This window comes from Ictidomys tridecemlineatus, chromosome 4 (genome assembly GCF_052094955.1).
Source record: "Ictidomys tridecemlineatus isolate mIctTri1 chromosome 4, mIctTri1.hap1, whole genome shotgun sequence".
Classification (NCBI taxonomy): Eukaryota; Metazoa; Chordata; class Mammalia; order Rodentia; family Sciuridae; genus Ictidomys; species Ictidomys tridecemlineatus.
This window is the reverse complement of record NC_135480.1, coordinates 49,821,985-49,838,129: the sequence shown is the minus strand read 5'-3', so window position 1 is coordinate 49,838,129 and position 16,145 is coordinate 49,821,985. Positions and strand designations below refer to the sequence as shown.

Genomic DNA, 16,145 nt, shown 5'->3' with positions numbered 1-16,145 from the left:
GTCAGCTGACTCAGACCTGTTGATTTCAAATGCAGCCGACTGGTTTCTCAGTTGGTGGTGAGACCTCTAGTTATATCTTAACAACTTGAGCATTTGGCAGTGTAAACACATTCATCTGAAATAGCTTTCAAAGAGGACTTAGCCTCCTCTCCCCTCTCACCAAGTAGACTATCTTCTGCAGCAAAAGTGGGACCAATTTATAGACATTTTATTAGTTATGAAAGAAGCAGTATGTGGAAACCTGAGTTAACTGGTGCCATGTTTCCGGTTTTTTCCCATGGGTGTTTTAGCGTTTCTTATAAACATGCACCCCACGCAGCTACCCTGCTCGCTCACCATTTAATATGGCCCCTGTTTTATCATCAGGAATTGGTTGGAGAGGGAGCTTGCCAGCACCTCGTCGTGTGCCTGGAGTGTCTTGTGGCCTATTCATTCATTCACAAATAGCGGATATTACTGCGGCCTGCATTACTATTGGGTTTCAGGGTGGCAGGTTCCAACAGGATGCTCCAGGGGGCTTGAGAGTAAAGGGCTCATGATTTGGGGGAGATCACCCCATTTGTTGCAAGAATGCTGGTTCAAAGGGGCCCAGGTCCCTGAGAGTACGAAGGAGAGTACCAAGGTCTCAGGAAAGGGATCTAGTCCTATAAGGGACTCAAGAGTATACACCTCAGTCTGGGACGGCCAGGAAGAGGGAAGAGGGAAAGCCCTTGGTGCTTGAGCCAATCCAGTGTTCACAGAGGCAGAATTTGAAGTGACCAGCACTGGGCATTGCTTTCTTTAGCAATGAGGCTGTCCTTCGTGGGCATGGGGTGGCAGCGAGCCAGGGCCTTGTGCCAATACTTAGGTAGGGACTGGAGAGGCTGAGAGTGGAAAGAGCGTTGAGTTGGGCCCCACTTGTGGCAGTGTGGGTGGCCTTGCTCACTTCCAGCTGTGGAGCTTGAGTCATCAGGAGCCTGGGCCAGTATGCTTTGGACACGTGGCACAGCCCTGAGTGTCTTTGGACCTGGCACCTGATTCCAACCGTCCTCATCCTTCCTGGAGCTTAATGACCCGCAGTCTGCAGTCTCTGAAGGCGGCTGTGGAAGGCTGGGGAGAAGACCCTGTAATGTAATTGACATGGTTCTCCCACGGTCCATATGGGGACAGTAATGAAAATCACATGTGTCTAGTGTTACAGTTTACAAAGAAAGGAATTTGGACTATGTCAACTACCAGCTGGGGATCTCGGTGCTGTTCTCTTAAACCTCAGTAGCCTCAGTTTCCTCATTTATAAAACAGGGATAATAAAAGTTGCTGCCTTGCCCATCTAACTGTTTTTTTGTTTTGTTTTGTTTCTTAATTTGAGAGAAGAGGCTTTTTCTTTTGGGCAAGAGGGAAGAGGCAGGGGGTAGAAAGGGAGGAAAAAGAAAGCAGAGCTGGGACACATCTGGAGGAAAGACCAAGAATAAGATTTCTGAGTTGGGTAGCAGGTGAGATGGTAAAGAAGGGGATTCTCCTCTCCAGGTTGCCTAAAATCATACAAAATGCCTTTGAATGGACCTTGAAGTTGCTTCACTGAATGCAAATCACATTGTAAGTATGTTTTCCCTGATTATAAAAGTCATACACTCTTCTTGGGAAAATTTAGAAAAACTCTTAAATACACAGACAAATTTTAAAATCAGACATAATCTTATACTGTTAATATTTGGATATTTCCTTCCCCTTCATTGTTCATACGTGTAATATTTTAAGAACAAAATTAGTCATACCGAGTATTCAGTTATAGGACTCAAGCTTTTTCAATGTTATTTATACTCTAATTTTGTATTTTGATTTTTTAAAAAATTTTTCATGTCATGAACATTTTCCCCACAGGACCAAACATTCTAAGAGAGCTTGATACTTAAAGGACTATACTGTATCACTAAATGGCTTTACCATGACTTACTTAGAAATTTCCATGTTGTTAGATATGGAGGGTGTATCTGGTCTTTACTGTAGATGTAATATGTTACAAGTATCTTTGTAGGCCTCTTCTTTTTATGCATTCCTTATTGGCACCTAGAATTTATTCATTAGCATGGAATTGTTGGGTCAAAAAGTATGAAGAGCTGATGATTTTAAGCTTTTGGCACACATTGCTGAATTCTCTCTGGGACGTTGCTTCTCAAAGTGTGACCCTTACACCGATACCATCAATTGTACCTGTGTTGTGGGAAATGCAGAATCTTCACTGAATCAGAGTCTGCATTTTAGCAAGATCCCCAGGTGACTTGTAAATATGTTGAAGTTTGAGGTACTGGCCAAGAAAATTCTCACCAATTTATAGCTTTATTCAAAGTAAAGACAGACTTATCCCACTACGTTCTCATCAGAACTGGGCATTAGTTTGCTTTTCATCTTTGCTAACTTGATAGCCAAGCCATGATAGTCTGTTGTTTGTTTGATTTTTATTTTATAGTATATGTATCGAATAGGTTGACTTCTATAGATGTTCAGTTGGGGAAAGCTTTAGTTTTTCTTTTCCCAGCACAATTTAAAACATCTGTGACCTCTTAGGCAGGTCTTGCGACTTTCCAGTCCCCTCCAGCAAGAAGAACTGCCTTGTTTAGGTCATTATAACTCACTTATAGGAAAAAAGGTTCAGTCCAGTCTGAAATCAAAACTTTTCCACCCAATTTGTGATCTTGCCTGCTCCCAGCTCAGCCTGCCCACGTCTGAGGCACCTGCAGTGGGGTGGCGCTTGGACAGTGGCCTGATGTGCGCTTTTACTCCTTCTCTGCTTTCCTCTCCTGCATCTTAGTCTGTTCTGGCTACTATAACAAAAATGCCGTAAACTGGGTGGTTTATAAACACCAGAAATTATTTTTTTTTTTATGTTTTAAGGGGCTGGGTGATCCAAGATCAAGATCTCAGCAGCCTTTGTGTTTGATAAGGGGTCATGTCCTCAGATGGTGCCATCTAGCTGTGTCCTTGCTTGGAGTGAGGCGGGAAGGATCTCTCGTGAGTCTCTTGTGAGGGCAATAATCCCACTCATGAGGGCTCCACCCTCATGACCTAGACACCCCTCTATGTGCCACCACCGCGGAGGTGAGGTTTTAACAATGAATTGTAAGGGGTGGGCATGGACATTCGGATCACACGTCTTGTTTCTCTCACCTGCAGCAGAGGCTGGAAGGAATATGGTGATAAGGGGCAAAGCCTTCCCGGGTTGTTCCTTGTCATCGTTGCCTCCTGCTTGCTGCTGGCATTCTGGCTCTTTGCCGATGCTCCATATTTGGTGCTTCAGAGGCCCTGTGGGGAACATTTGGAGAGTTCTTCCATGTGGTTAGCCTGGTTGGGCTTTCAGTCTCTGGAATCCATGATGCAACGGCCTCAGTCACACATTAAAATAATGGCCCTGCAGCGTTTGCCTGGAGAAAAACAGGACAGCATCTTTTCAATTTCCCCACAGAGGCAAAGTGGACCCCAAAATTCTGATGTTTGAAACGTGTATATCTGATGACTAGAATATGGAAAGATAGATTCCTTAGGAGGCTGGAACCCTCTTCTTTTTTAAAATGCTCATTTCTGAAGTCTCAGTTCTACCTTGGATGTCGTCGGGAAAAATGTAAAAACATGATTTTCTACTGCAGGTATCAAATGCAGATTGGGTGCTCCGGAGAGGCCATAGGACTAGACATTGTTATTTTTTGGGAGTTGTAGCAGAGAGAAGATAAACCATGGTGGGATGTTTTAAAATATTTCATTTAAAACATGCTCAGTAAAGAAATTCTTTCCAGCCAACTTTGCAAGCTGTTTTCTGAGGCCAGGAAACTGTAAACACTGACTTGGGGGGCAGGGAGGAGGGGGTTGTGCTGGCTCCAGTTACATGTCACAATCCCATATTTTCTCCTCTTGGTCTCTTCTTACACTCTCCCAGGTGTCCCCAGCTGCTCAAGTGATCCCCAGCACAGAGGGAAGCAGCCTGGTGCACTGGGGGCCGGGAAGGGTCTGATTCCCCCTGCAGAGTCCTGGGGATGGGTGGGATGGGCGCAGCCCTCCTGAGGACTTAGCACAAAGGCAGTGCTTAGCCCAAGGAAGTAGAGGCCTGACAGATGGCTTTGGGGTGCGAAGGCATTTTGAGGTTGGAGGCCTTTTTGGCACCTACTCTGCCTGATAAAGAAGAGATCTTCCTGCCATCCAGTCTGTGTTGTTTCCTAAAACACAGGCTTTTCTCCTGCTCTAGAACCTACCATGACTCCCCATCCTTTTAAAGTTAATGTATAAATTCCTCAGCTTCCAGACCCTGGCCCTACCTTGACTTTGCTTTCCTCTGCTTCCTAATATGCGCCCTTTGCTGTTTGCTTGTCACATACTTCCCGCCAATGCTAGGGTCTGCACCTCTGCTTGGACATTTTCCTGTTGTCACCATACGCCACCCCTCTCACCCCGCCCAGCCCTAATTATTGAATGATACTACTGTGGCTCTCATTGTGCCCACTGTGCAGCCCTTCCTGTCACAGAGTGAACCCTGGGCCATTGGCCTCTGGTGTCCATGTTTTGGATGGGTTTCCCCACCTTGGTTACCAATGCCAAGTCTGCAGTGGCCGTGCCCTCTCTGTTCTCCCAGTCCTCCTGGTGGAGCATGCTGACCCTACTGAGTGGTCCTGCTGATTGATTGGGGCCTGCTCTGTCACTCCACTAAACAAGGGACTGATGGGAAGGCCGGACCGAGGCTTACATCCCTCATCTCTCAGCCATATTCTTTGATGAAGAGGTCAGGGTGTAGAGTCCCTCTGGTGTTGGAATCCCTGTGGATTAACGCTACAGATATGACCATATCACTTCATTTCCTCATTTACACAGTTTATATTTGTTCATTTAAGAAATAAATTCATTGAGTGCCTGCTATACACTAAGCCCTATTTTTAGGAGTTGGGGATATACCCTTGAGTAGGATGGACTGGGTCTCTGGTCTCATGGGTGAGGTGGGCAGTGTAAAACAAATTATTAGGGTTTTAGCTAGCAGTGGCCTGGTGGGGAGGGAGATGGTGACTTCAGATGAGATGGCTAAGGGAGGCCTCCCTGAGGTTGGGACACTTGAACTGAGATCTGAATAATGAGGTGGGACCAGCTATATGAAGATCTTAGAGATGAATGTCCCAGAGCAGAGGTTAGCAGGCACAGACAGGAAAGTTCAGGAACCCCAAGGAGGCCCACATGGCTGAAGCATGGAGGTCCATGGGGAGAGGCTGGTGGGAGATCTGCTGGGAGTTGGGCCAAGACTGGATACTATAGGGACTTTCAGGAATTTTCCCAAGGACCCGTGGAAGGCTGTTAGGGGATTTTTGTAGATGAATGACATGATCTGGTCTGTTAATAGTGCTTGCCTCATTGGTATTGACTATATTAGATAGGATAATGTATATACAGTACGTACGGATGATGCATGGCAGGTGCTTGGCCAGAGATAATTATTTCTTTCATATTTTGGAGACAGAATGGTTACCTGGTTACAGATGTGTTTGTTGTAGGCTGAATAATGGCCCCTGATATGTCCATGTCCTAAGGCCTGGAGCTTAAGAATATGTTACCTTCCATGGCAAAGGGGAACTAAATGTGCAAATAGACTTAAGGTTGCTGATGGTCTGACCATAAATAAGGAAATGATCCTGAATTACCTAGGAAGACCCGTGCACTCACAGGGTCCTTAAAAAGGGAAGAGAGGGCAGAAGAAAGAGCCCGAGGGAGATAGAACCATGGAAGAAAGTTCAAGTGACAGGCTTTGAAGATAGGGGAAGGGGCCACCAACCAAGCAATGCAGGTGGCCACTAGCAGCTAGAAAAGACAAGGGAAGGAACTGTCTTGTAGAAGGGAACACGTCTGCCAACATCTTGATTTTAGCCTGGTCAGACCCATTTTGACTTCTGACCTCCAGAATTGTGAAATAATAATAAGTGCGTGTTGTTTTAAGCCACTAAGTATGTGGTAATTTATTACAGCAGCGATAGGAAACGAAAACAAGGTTTCTGCACCAGACATTCTAAACTCTAGTTCAGTACATTCCAGTACATTCCAGGGTGGCCTGTGACCCATGAATTTTTCAGCCTTTCTAGTTCACTGTCCATTGCACAGGGTCTCCTGGGTGCTAGGCTATGTAAGATGGCATAGTTGTTTTGGGGGACTTGCTGGTGTTTTCCATAGTCCTAAGGGTGCCACATTCTAAATGTGCCTCCAGGTAACACACCACAGCCTGTCAATCACACTGGTGAAATGTGTTCTGCTTCTAACTGGCCTGGGAAGTCAGAGGAGGCTACAGAGCTTGTGAGAGATCGGGCTATCAAGCTGGATGGACCCTCTGGCTGGGTGGCCCACACACAGGGACTCCCGGGTAGGAGTGGGATGTGCCTCTTGATGGCTGGGACTCTGCCTAAAGTCCCTCTGTCTGCCCTGTTTCAGTCTTCAGGGAATAACCCCCAGGCCTCCTCTGCGAAGCACCCCTGCTCACCCCAGCCCACAGGAAGCACCCCTCTGAGAGCTGCCTTTCTAGGTGGGGGGCGGTGGGTTCTGGAGAGCTACTCTGTCTTGCGCTGCCATTACTTTCCCTTTACTAAGTGCCAGGTCCTGTCCATGGAGGCTATTCCAGGTGCACGTTTGGGGCCAGCAATGCCTGTGTTGTGGTTGGTGGAGGCTGGATCTGATGGGGTCTGCGCAAGGGCTTTTGCTTTATCCTTTTAGGGAAGTTCATCCTCTCTGGTTGCTTCTCCTCCTCCCTTTGGACACATCTAGAAAATCTCAGCAGCAGGGCCGAGTGCCCTGCCCACACTAGTCCTTGGTTCACACTGCAGTTGCCAGAATACTCACTCCCAAGCCCGTCCCTCTCTGCTGGAAACTGCCAAGGACCAGCCCCCCCACCCCACCCCACCCCAACCCATCTATGGCTGTGGCTTCAAATGTTAAAACAAATAAAATCAAATCAGCATAAAACCTCCTTTTTTGATGCACTTTTACATGGAACCTTAGCATGTAAAACAGAAAGTCAGGAGGCAATAAAAGTGGATCCTAATTGGAACAAGTTATACTTATTCTATGTATGTATAATATTTCAAAATATTTTATACTGTCATGTAAAAATTTCAAAAAAAAATTAAAATAAAAAAGTGCAGAGTGATCTTTAAGCATCTGAACTCGGCATCTCACAGACCAAGGCACTCAAATCCAGCTCTGCCCCTTCCTTTTATGACCTCAGATAAATGGACTAACAAATGGTTGGGGTTCCTAGTCCATGAGCCACAAAGTAAATGTGGTAAGTAACATGAAGGGCTGGGCAGAGGCCTAGCCTTGCAGAGCTGCCCAGCCAATGGTGGCTAATGTTACCAGGGGATACATGAATTTTCTAAGTTCTAGTGTTTATAACATTTAATTATCTCAAAGCCTACGAGTGATAAGAGTTTGGCTATGTGGATTAAACAAAGAAAAATTTAAAGTGACTCTGTTTTTAGAACAATTTAAGATTTACAGAAAAAATGTAGCAATAGTACAAAGTTCCCATACACCAGGCACTCAGTTCCCCTGGTTATTAATACCATACACTGCTAGGGCACACTTGTTATAATTAAGGTCTCAACACTGCTACCTAAGCTTCACTGAAGCCCACACTTTATTCAGATTTGCTTAGTTTTTACCTTAGAGGTCCTTTTCTCTGCTCCAGGATCCCATCCAGAGTACTACTGTACCTGAGGTCATCACATCTTCTTAGTCTTCTCTGGGCTGTGACTGACCTTCAGACTTTCCTTATTTTTGATGACTTTGATGGTTTTTATAAGGATCAGTCAGGTACTTCTTGGAATTTGTTGTTCTTTCGCGGGTAGTCTACAGTGGAACACTGAAATTTGAAGTCAGTGGATTATGCATGGCCTGCCACAGTCTTCTCTTAGCCTCAGAATTCATGAAGTTAGAATCACAGATACACAGGAAGCCTAAGGTATGGTTTGCAAAATCTCCAGTGGAGAAGATCAAGTCCACGATCCCTGGTATGGCCTACAAGGTCCTCCATCCAGCCCCTGTGGTGTCACCAGCCCCCTCTCTCCTGCTTGCCTACCGTGAGCTCCCCCAGCTCCCTGTCCTTCCCCTAATAAGTCTAGTTTGGAGCATATTGATTTCTCTCCCTGGGATGTCTCCCTTTCTTTCTCTGCCTGGCTCGCTTCAAGTCTCAAGGAGAAGTCCAAGATCCAGTTGAACCTTTACCTCCTCCCTGATTTCTTTCCCACTGTCCCTGAGCTGACTGGTAGTGTCCCCGGGGCTCCCTCGGCACATCTCTTCTCTGTCTCCTGTATGCTGCCTCCTGTATGCTGGAAGCTTCTAGAGAACAGAAGCGGAATCATATTCCTCTCTTTCTTGTGCCACGGGCGCCTGGCACAGAGTAGGCACTTGAGGGATGTGTGGTCAATGGCCAGTCTCAGCACAGACCACACTGTTTTCATCCTTGAAGCCTAGGGTATACAGTGGTTCAGGATGCTGAGTGGGTTGTTCAAGGTTGTTTTCTCCCTGCCCCAAAGGGTATGAGAACATGATGCGATTATGGGAGGGGCCACCAGGGGGCTCCAGGAGGCAGTTCACCAGCTGGCCCAGGAGGCAGGCTCAGGGTGGCCTCAAGTAGCAAGTCTTGGTCCAGCAGAATCCTCAAAAGAAAGTGTGTCAAAAGAGAGGTCTGTTTTGCCACTGATGAGCTAGGCTCTGTAGCAAGGACAGGATGTACCAGCCTGTTCTGCAAACATGTGTGGGCCCCAAATGTCCTTTACCCCAAAGGTCTCTGCCTACAGAGAAAAGGACAAAAGATACAGAGAGCCAAGAAATAATATTTGTAGGAGCGAATGACCTCCTTGTACGTGTGAGCAGACCTTTACTTCATTTGGACTTCCTGGTTTCCCTCTACTTCAGGTTTAATAGTTCTCCTTGGATCAGAAACCCTTAATGGATATTCCTAAAGCCAAGATTACCACTGAGAAGTCGGAGTCAAAATCTCAGGGCTTTTTCTATGAAGAGGGAAAAATAGCTGAGCCAATTTGAAATAGTGGAGTGTGAATTAGGAATTGCTCTCTGGAGTCCATAGCACTTATTGTTTTGTTTTTGTCATTGATATTATTAGTTGCAATAATAACAATAGCTCTCGTGTACTGGATGCCTACTCTTTGCCAGGCATTGAGATGGAGGCATCTGCATGTGCCAGGCATTTGCCTTTGGGCATACAAGGGCAATTAGACCGGCATAATCCCTGCCTGTTCTCCTCCAAAGATATCATCTACCTTTCATAGAGAAGAAACTGAGGCTGACCTGACTTGTCAAGGCCACAAATCTGATTCTGGCTTTAGGACTTGAACTCTTTCCAGTCACCCAAACATACTATAAAAAGAATATGATTTAGCTAGGCATGGTGGCACACACCTGTAATCTCAGTAATTTGAGAAGCTGAGGCAAGAGGATCACAAGTTCAAGGCCAGCCTCAGCAATGTAGTGAGATTCTGTCTCAAAAAACAAAAAGGGCTGAGGATGTAGCTCAGTGGTAAAGTAACCCTGGATTCCATCCTTAGTACTAAAAAAATAAAATAAAATAAAAAGGATATAACATAGTCACCAGTCATAAAACATACCCATGCCAGGGGAAGGGAAATGAATAAGCATGATAAGTAAACCTGGTTTTTTTTCATAATAATATCTTACCTTTTCAGGGCCATGAGCTTCCTAGCATTTATGATTCACAAATTAGAATGCAGAGGGATAGCACTAGAATTTTGTGATCAATAAAAGCAAAGTTAGGATAGCCTCAAAACCTACACATTTAAAGGGGTAGACTCTTCCTTCCAAGGGTTTCAACCCAGCCTCATGTAATCTTGCCCACTCCTCTAGCAGGTCCCAATGCTCAGAGGCAATGTGGTCAGGTGAGGTGCCCCACGTAGGCTCCAGAAGGCTGGCATCGTGGCTCTCTGCCCGGAGGGATGTCTTGCAACGGTTTTTTAGCATGAGAATTCTAAACAGAGGAGCCCAGATCCAAACTTGGAGAACACTCACCCCCAGCTGAAAGACATTAATCGCCCCTGGACAGCTTTCTTAAATAGGAGAAAGTTTACAACCAAAACACAAAGCAATTTCTGCACAAATTGGTGACTTGAGAAGGGTGTTCAAAAACCTCTTGGACTCTGTCCTGCACAATAGCCTGAGTCCATCTCGAAGCAATGGTGGACCTCAGAGCCAGCCATGCACCCTGCCCTTGGCCAGGCCCCGGGATCCGAGGGCCAGACGGTGGCCAAGCCTGGCACGTTCTCAAGGTCACTTAGCCGAGCTGGAGGCTCACCCAGTGCCAACATGCAGCTATTAATTATTTTTCTTTGTCAAACCTTTGTCAGCAACTTCATCCCAAAAGAAGTGGTTTATTTTCCCTTCGGCAGTATTTGTGACTCTAGTAAATAAGAGATAATTACCCTCCAGTTTTTAAATTAAAACAAAAAAAGCTAGAGATGCCAGTGAGGAAGTATTTACATTTTACCACAGCCCACTTTGCTAGTCAAAGATTCAACACAATTTGCTTTGTTTCATGCATGCTTTGAGCAGTTTGAGTGGTTATAATATGAAATTTCTTTCTAGCGGCCCCAAAGTCCTTCTCTTTTGCTCCAAGTTAGTATTAAATAATGCTTTAAATTCTTTTGTCTTTTAGCACCACTGGAAGAATTTAAGGCTCTGAAACTACAATTAAAATGCAAGCATTAAAGAATTGTAAGAGTAAATGAAAGATTGGATCAGAACACATTTGGAGATTTCTTTTTTCTTTTTGCATACTGTTTCTATGAATATCACTTGGCAAGGGGAGAAAGACATTCTTGCAGCCGCCGAAATTTCACTTCTTTTTTTTTTAATTTCTCAGTTTGTACTCGGAAACTGAAGATATATTCAAATGAGCTCTTATAAATATTTGCTTTTGTTGTCCTTAGAAGTGAAAAGGATTATGAAAAGTAATTCTTCAAATGGAATTCGATCTTTATACCGATTCTCTTGTGAGGACATCTGCAGGGGTCTGTAGGCAAGGAATCCTGGACTGTGGCTGCCCCAGGTCAATGTTAATTAACATCTGATTGGTGGCCTGGTGAGAGTTGGGAAGCCCTGTGCACAGAGGATTTGGGGATGAGAAGACATTTTCCTTCCAAGGAAGGAAGTAGTGCCACAGAGTAGGGGACAGCTATTGCAAAAGCTGGCAGGAGCTGGGTGGGGCAGGCAGGCTTAGCCCTGGCTTCCCACCCCCATGCCCCCTCCCTTCCGAACACCTTGATGGAGTGATGTGTTGAAGGTAGAAAGGGCAGTGTAGAGGATTTCAGGACTTAGTCCACATTGGGCAAGTCAGCTGCCAGCTGTACCTACAGAGACGGACATGGAAAGATGGAAAGTAAAAAATCTGTGAATTACACCCCCCACCCCCGCCCCAACATTGTAGGACTCACAGGAGCAAGGTGGAAGGAGAAACTTGAAACTAGGACTCTAGCTTGGCGGTGGAGGGGAAGGGGTATGCAGAGGAACAAGTTTTGTGTGCCATGTGCTAAGTCTCCTACAGGCCTTTCTTTATTGTAAATCACAGGAGGAAGCTGTGTTTTGACAGCTCTGCCTCAAAGATACACCAACCACTTGGCCTGTTGAGTGGCATTGCCTTGCCGCCCCCCTCTGCCCCCACCCCCAGATGTGCTTTGATAACCAGGCAGCACTCCCTAATGTCATCAATACTCAGATTTATTTGGAGAGGACCAGGAGATCTTTAGCCGATGAGAAACAACAGCCAGTGTGTATTCTCAGGGGGAATCAGCTTTTACATCATCTGAATCCAAGACATTCTCTGGACTGCAATATATATTATCACAGATCTTAATTTGAGGTATAGATGTTAGAATAATTTCATTTTGAAATATGATGGCTGTAAAATTCAGCATTAACATGAGCAGTCAATAACTCAAATTTTATTTGCTCTGATATCAAAGAGATATCTTTCTGCTTCTACCAGCCAGAAAAAAAAGAAAGAGAGATTTAGCGTTTTGCTGATAACAGTACTTTTTCAGCCCAATTTATTTTTATTTTTTTCTTAAAGAAGAAGACTTGTAATGGATTTGTTTGGTCTCTGAAACCCACAAGGTCCTCCCTGGATCTTTTAAAAAGGCACAGTACCTGTCCACTCCGATGCTGGTGCTAATCTTTGTTTGCCTTATTAAAGGTAAGAAGTTGGAAAACTTTGGAAAACTGTTTATAATTTCCATTGGTTTTCCCTTTCAATATCTTAATGCCATGGTGAACTGACTGTTTTGGCAAAGAGGTCTTAAGTGGAATGATTGAGGGGGAATTTTCCCCCTTGGTGAAACTGATTGACTAGCCTGTGTGACTAGCTTTAGAAAAATTTTCATCTGTAGAATAATAGTGGCCATTATGAACATAAATGGCTTTGTCACCCCGTAGCAGGCAGACGGAGCATGTGTTTCACATTATTAATTCAAGGCCGCACTAGGGCTGGTCACAGCAACTTTTAAGAAAGCAGAATCCACCCGTCCTCATCTCACTCCAGTTCCACTGCCAGAGGCCGTGTCCAGACTACCCAGGGTCCAGCAGAGCTCCTCTGGTGGAAACTCGAGTGACATGAACCTCACCAAACACGGATGGATCCTTTACAGGATCCTTAAAGAGGAGGATGAGTCAGGAGCCTTGAAATCAAACCCATTTCTGCAGAACCTAAGGCCAAAGATGGAAGGCTCCACAGGCAGCCCACACGCCCTTTGCAGCTGGAGTCTTCACCCAGCTCAGACACTGTCTGCCCTGAGGCAGGGTCTCCATTGCTTCAGGAAGAGGCCAGGAGGAAGGAAGGAGGGAAGAAAGAAAGGGGAGGACATGGAGAAGAAAGAAGTGATTTTTAGAAGAAAAAAAGGCTGGTATCTTGGTGCACCACTGTGGTCCCAGCTACTCAGGAGGCTGAGGGGGAAGATCACTTGAACCCAGCAGGTCAAGGCCAGACTGGGCAACAGGGAAACCCCTCTCAAAAGAAAAGAAAAAAAAGAGGGGGAAAGAAAGGAAAGATGGAAGGAAGGAGGGCAGAGGGCAGAAAAATAAAAATAGAAGATGAGGGACATTCAGAAAGTGGGGAGTTAAATCTAATCTTGTACAAATTTCGCATGGCAATTGTCCTTCCCGGTACATCTGTCATGTGAGTCTCTGTTTAGCAGATTACTAAAGTCAAAACAAATTGTGTAGCTTTTAAATGCCACTGTGAGTCATTTATGAGCTCATAGACAAGGAGCTTAAGGAGTTTTTTTTTTTTTTAACTACTTATGATGGAGAACTGCATTAAAAAAAAAAAGAAAAGAAAAAAAGCCAAGGATTGCTTCAGATTATAAGTACAATACCAAGACCTGTCTCTTTAAGGAAGCTTGTATATCAGTGAAGTAGGTTGATTAGGGAGATTGATGCCTATTATAAAAACATAATTCACCCATTTCACATTTGGGAGTTCATTCTTAAGAAATATTTGGACAAGGATGTTAACCCTGTGTAGATAACAGCATTGTTCACATTTGTGAAAACCTTGAAATAAAGTATGTCTAATAAGAAGAAACTGGTCAAATAAATTATGGTACATCATAATATACTATCATGTCATTAAAAATACAGTGGAGTTTTATATTATTGATGTGCAATGGTTTAATAGTATATCACCTGAAACTGTTTTTTTTTTTTTTTAAATTTCAGTTGTCAGTAGACTTTATTGATTTAAATATGGTTCTGAGAATCGAACCCAGTGCCTCACGCATGCTAGGCAAGCGCTCTACCACTGAGCCACACCCCGAGCCCCCTGAAACTTTTTTTCAAAGAGTACTTATATATTTTACGTGTGTACATATGTTAAAATATATATTTATGTTTGCATTAACCAGAGTCTGGAAATGTATACCTAAAACATGAGGGGAGTAATTAAATCTGGAAGGTAGGATTTGAGTGATTCTAACTTTTCTGTCTGCATTTTCCTAACTTATTTTCTCCTGTGAGTATATATAACTTGCTTAATATTAAAAAGCAATCAGTAGGAAAGGAGACTTTTTACTCTGAGAGAGGTTTTATTTAAGCTTTTTCCACAGAAAAGAGCCCAAGTTCAATTTGGGTTTACAGTGCCCCACCCAAGTTTAGGAGAAAAAGCTTTGCCTAAATGTCAAAAGTCTGTTTCTGGATCATTCTTGTCCCAGGACCCCTGGTGCCACCAAGCCTTTGGTCTTGCTTATGGCCTGAACTGGGTATTCTAGAGCATGCAGATGGCCTTTCAGGGAGCAGCTCCCAGGGCAAGGCACCTGTGGGCAGATGGCAGCCCTTGCAGGGCACCCTTTCCTCTGGACTAAACCCCAACCTCTGTCACCTTCTGAAAGGAAGTGACCATGGCCCCTTGAGGCCAGTATGGGTATTTTAAACAATTTGGAGGGATATAGGTAGGAGAAATCATTTATTGCAAAGAAAATAAGCCAAACTGCCAGTCAGGGCTGGCATTTCCTCCGGCCCTAAGGAGAATGAGAACCAAAGTCCAAATCAGCAGGGGCCAGTGTCCCAGTGAAAGTCCAAGGTGGGAGCTGGTAATTGGAGCTCAGGCCACCTACCTGGGTTTTTGTTCTCCATGACAGATGCCCTGCCCACAGGCCGCTGCCATCTCCTCTGTCAGCCTTGCTGTCCCATCTTCTCCTGGCGGTGGTGACCTCTGGATAGAGCTCTCAGCTGGTGTTCTCTTTGTTGGATCCAGCTGGTCCTGTCCCTGAGGCAGGATGGGTGTGGGAGGAGGAGGAAGACAGTTGGGATTCTTTAGCTGGTGGGTTGTTGGCCTGGAGCAGAGCCGAGCTTCTCAGCCATCCCTACCACAGCCTCCCCCTCCCCCAGTTCATGGTGGGGACACGAGATCCAGTTCTGACTCCATCTGGGGTCCGTGTGATGATTTCATGCTTCTTTATCAGGCAATTGCACATCACTGAAGCCAAATCTAATCTTTATCCTGCCACCCACTGACTTTGTGACCCCAGACTCTCTGAGCTTCTGTTTCCTCGTCTGTAAAATTTCAGCTTTCTAGAGAGCAGAGGTGGGGATCAGAGACGGTTTGCCTCTACACAGGAAGTCTTTCTGATGGTGCCATGCACACTGCCAGTCCTAATCCTTATCTCTCTGATAACTAACCTACTGATGATTGTGCCAGGCAGTCTTAGAAACGCTTTGCATGTGTTCATTCCCTTAATCTCCACAGTGGCTTTTGAGGGAGGTACTAGTTTCATTTACAGATGAGGAAATTGAACCATGGAGAGATGAAACAACTTGCCCAATGTATTAAGTGGTTGAATTTGTGAAGTTACCAGGTTGTGACCAAGGGGTTCTTAAAAAAAAAAAAAAAGAAAGAAAGAAAGAATGAAAAAGAAAAATAGCTATAAAATACACATATTTTAAAATTTACCATCGTAATCATTTTTAACCATAGTTAAAATGGAGCTCAGTAGTTTTAAGTGCGTTCAGATTGTCGTGGAGCCAGCCTCCGGAACTCTTTTCATCTTGCAAAACAGAAACTCCATACCCATTAAACAACAGCTCCCGTTCCTCCTGCCCACAACCCCTGGCAACTAATGTTCCTACTTTCTGTCTCTGTGAATCTGAGCACTATAGATACCTTATGTAAGTGGAACCATATAGTATTTGTCTTTTTATGATGGGTTTGTTTCTGTAGCATGCACCAGAACTTCCTGTTTTAGAAAAATAAAGCTGAATAATATTTCGTTGTTCATATTTACCACATTTTGTTTATCCACTCATCTGCAGATGGGCACTTGGGTCACGTCCACCTTCGGGCTATGATTAGTAATGCTGCTGTGAACAGGGACATACAAAATCTCTGCGTCCCTGCTTTCATCCTTTTGAGTGTGTACCTCCCCTTGCCGGATGACGTGGGTGATTCTAGGTTTAATTTTTTTTTTTGAGAAATGGCCATACTGTTTTTCCATAGCAGTTGCCTCATTTTACTTTCCCATACCAGGGCAGAAGGCTTCCAATTCCTCCACATCCTCCCCAGTACTTATTTTTTCTTTTTTGATAGTTGCCATTTCTGCTGAACATGAGGTGAGGTGGGGTCTCATTGTGGTCTT

At 44.7% G+C, this 16,145-nt stretch overlaps 1 protein-coding gene and 1 long non-coding RNA gene across 5 annotated transcripts in view; one reads left to right on the top strand and one right to left on the bottom strand.

The window, feature by feature from the left end:
• The window catches only part of Parva (parvin alpha), a 152,094-nt gene that overhangs the window by 24,800 nt on the left and 111,149 nt on the right, over positions 1 to 16,145 (top strand). The window lies entirely within an intron of this gene.
• LOC144377092 (uncharacterized) lies at positions 188 to 15,892 on the bottom strand. Of its 4 annotated transcripts, none has more exons than XR_013437752.1 (4): positions 14,628 to 15,403; positions 7,653 to 7,852; positions 3,145 to 3,398; positions 188 to 1,089 (listed from the first exon to the last, which is right to left on the bottom strand). It is a non-coding gene; the product is annotated as an uncharacterized LOC144377092 (long non-coding RNA). The 4 variants fall into 4 exon arrangements; XR_013437750.1 differs by having other exon boundaries at positions 188 to 1,103; positions 14,628 to 15,401; XR_013437751.1 differs by lacking the exon at positions 188 to 1,089 and adding an exon at positions 15,795 to 15,892 and having other exon boundaries at positions 2,298 to 3,398; positions 14,628 to 14,779.